Raw genomic sequence first — 3,727 nt, forward strand, 5'->3', positions numbered from 1 at the left:
GGAAGAGTCAAAGAGAGGCTATCAAAACGTGGGAAGATCTTAAAGAGGCCATGATCAGGAAGTATGTATCCTCACTTCCAACACCAGAGATTAGAGAAAGGTACCCAAGGAGGTTTTCAAGCCATGGGTCCAAAGAGGCAAAGAGAGTGGTGCCACAACAAGGCCATAGAAGCTTGATCCATCAAGAACAGATTCGGCCAAACCAGGGGCACACAGTTCTCTATGATCAGTCCCAACCTTATGAGGTCCCAAAGACCATGGAGAGAAAGAACTTTTCAGCCAAGACACGTTGGCCAGACACAAAGAAAAATCAGACAAACCTATTTTTCAAGAAAAGGCCAAGGTAAGTCCTATACTTGATAAATTTGTTTATAAATCATCTCCAACTGGTATGAGTCACTTGTCTTTGTCCAAGGATGTTAAGACAGGTCCTAAGGTCCAGAAAGACACGAACTCCACATCCTTGTTGAGATCCAAAGTTGTCCATGATTTAAGTCCAAGAGACAAGGAGATTTTAAACCCAAAGGAAGAAGCGCCATCAAGCCAAGGTAAATCTTCTAAATCTGAGGATTTAAAATATCAGACATGTTATAGATGTCATAAGAAAGGACACTATGCTGTAGTTTGTCCTACTAAGCAAGTATTGATAGAAACATCACTTGAAAAGAAAACAGATTTATCTATGAAGAGTGATAGTTTTATTCAATCTGATTTGTTGGTTCCAAATTCTTGTGTAATGCACTTGTCTTTGTCAAAAGGTGTTTTAACAGGAATTAAAGAGCATGAATTCAAAGGAGAGGAGCCACCAGGCGCCACACCAGTGATGAACCAGGAGAAGGTTCAAGACACAATGCAGTCCATGTTGCTTAAAGAAGCAAAACCAGTAAATAAAGTATCAAACCAAGGTAAGTGTCAAACACCACCTAGAGAAACTGGTATTGACGTGTGTGTTCTTGATGTAGAGAGTAAAAATGAAAGCTATTTGCTTCCTGAAGTTCTAAAGAAAGAACCAGACCATAAGCCCAGCCATGAACCACCTCACAAGTGGAAGTCTAGTGTTGAACAATGTGTTCAAATGCCAAGGCTTAAGGTAATCTTCTCTGATCTTAAAACGTCCAAGACACTTGATTATCCAGATATAATGCACTTGTCTTTGCCAAAAAGTTTTGATCCAGGAATAAAAGAAGTTGAAGTTCATAACCACCAAGGTCAAAAGATGCAAAGAAGGCAGCAAACAAAAACAAGTTGTCCAAAGAAGAAAATCATTCTTCAACTTGTGGAAGCTATCAAAGTAAGTCTGGAAATTTCAAATTATTTTTATCAGTGTCCAAACACAGATATAATGCACTTGATTTTTGTCCAGAATGTTGAGAATTTTTCAGGTTGCAAAGGAGAAAGCTTCAAAGAAATCCCACCGGATAATCTTTTGTTGCTAGGAGAATCAAAACCAAAGATGGTCAGAACTGAGCCTACTAGGAGTATGAAGGACCATCCACTGAAGGAGATAAGAAATGCCAAAGTCAAAAGCAGAGGCGTGATCCTATCCTATTTGCTGAAAGAAGAGCCACCTGATGCACAATCCATCCCCAAACCGAAACAATATCAAGGTAAGACCTTAGAATCTCAAAAGAGTATGAAAGCTGACTTGCTCTATCTTGGTGCAGGTTATACAGTTTCGAGGTCGAAACCTTTTCAAGGGGGAGGGAATGTTGCGGCCAGCAATTCAGCAGCTGAACCAGAGGTCGACCCAACACCCTACTCAACCAGCCAAGGCGCCAACCAGGACATACGTGCACTAAAAATGCCATATCTTACAAACCAGGAGGGTTTAAATCACGAGGCTAATTTTTATGCATTCTACACTCAAGAAGGAGTCCAGGCCAATTGGAATTGGGCCAAAATAATCACGGAGAAAGAAGTTATGAATTTTACAATTCAGAGGTTTCTCAACCCGTCCATCTGCGAGTACCCGACTTTAGAAGAAGATTCAAGCTCACTGAAGGAGCGGCCTGAAGCAAAACCCATCACAGAAGTCAAGAGGAGTTTATCATCTTTCCATAAAGCCCAAGATCAGGAGAAATGGCCACGGAAATTAGGAGTTATGATCAATTCCCCAGAACCGGCCAAACCGACGTCATCTATGGAAAGTCTTCAACCAATTCAACTTGGTTCGACCCAGAGCTATTTATGGGAACCAGGAGATCATCTTAACCAATCAGGAGGTATTCCAGAAGTCCTTAGCTGCACCAGAACCCAGGAGATCAGTTGGTTCAATGGAGAATCACTTAAACCCAACCGGAGCTATTTATGGAAAGATTGGACAATCTTTCGGTTTGATCATTCCAAGCAATTCCAATCCAACCAGGAGAACCAGACGACGTCCAGACAAAACAAAGACATCCAGGAGACATTATACATGAGCCAGAAGAGTTCTACAACTTCATCCCATGCACCAGCCCACATAGGAATAAGAAGATCCCCATTATCACCAAACTGCCTTATTTGGAGTCTCTTGCATTCAAACTCCAACAGCTCTTTTTCTACCAAGGCAAGGACGAGATCAGCATCTACCAAGCATTCAAGAAGGTCCCAAGAAAGCTCTCTTATCCCCTTAAACCGTCCAGATTCAAGCAAATCAAGTTTCTTCACTTGGAGCCAAAATCCCACAAAAGGCTCCAACGGCTAGTTTCCGATTTCTTTCTTAGTTTAGATTTGTTTCCTTTCTTTTCTTTTGTGAACGTTTAGAGTCTTGTATCTGAGCATTATATAAGCTCATTGTCGTCCATTGTAGAGAGAACCCTCAATCACCAAGTTAATAAAAAGTTTATTCAGTTTTTATCAAAGATTGTTCTTTGTATAAAATATCGGTCTTTAGGATTCAAAGAGAGATTCTTTGTTGTTCTATTGATTTCGTGAGTCTAGTTTGTTTGTGCAAATCAAACAAGCTCAGTACACAGATTGAGAGAGTCAATCAATTCGTTCCATCCTTCATCAGAATGAGAGATTCAATCGAAACCTCATCCGCAAATCCACTTCAATCCATCATCTGATCCAGCTTGAGAGAGACATCAGTCCAGCAAGCAAGATCCCACCTTCACGCCATCTCCATCCCCTGTTCTTGTTGAGAGAGACATCAGTCCAGCAACTTGAATCCATCAGCCATCTCTATCCTTCTCTTATTTTGTTTCATTTTGCATCATATAGTTCTAGATTTTCCATTCAATATAAAAACCCATAAAAATCATATTTGCTTCTGTTCTTCATTTATCATTTAGTTTTCTTTCTGTTCATCATTTTGATTCATAAAAACTCATAAAAATAACTCTCTTTTGTTTCAGGAACCAGATCGGCCATCTCCCTCTCCATCGCGTCCGTCTAGCCACTCCATAGCCGTCCGTCCGTCCTGTCCAGTCCGAGTTCTTGAACCTCAGTCCGTCCAATTGAGTAGCCTGAATCCCAGCCTGCAACAGCTGCTGGCACCAGACTTGCCCTCCAATGGATCCTCGTTAAGGGATTTAGATTGTACTCATTCCAATTACCAGACTCAAAGGGCCCGGTATTGTTATTTATTGTCACTACCTCCCCGTGTCAGGATTGGGTAATTTGCGCGCTTGCTGCCTTCCTTGGATGTGGTAGCCGTTTCTCAGGCTCCCTCTCCGGAATTGAACCCTAATTCTCCGTCACCCGTTACCACCATGGTAGGCCACTATCCTACCATCGAAAGTTG

This window comes from Brassica napus, unplaced genomic scaffold (assembly GCF_020379485.1).
Source record: "Brassica napus cultivar Da-Ae unplaced genomic scaffold, Da-Ae ScsIHWf_2687;HRSCAF=3445, whole genome shotgun sequence".
In the NCBI taxonomy this organism is placed as follows: domain Eukaryota; kingdom Viridiplantae; phylum Streptophyta; class Magnoliopsida; order Brassicales; family Brassicaceae; genus Brassica; species Brassica napus.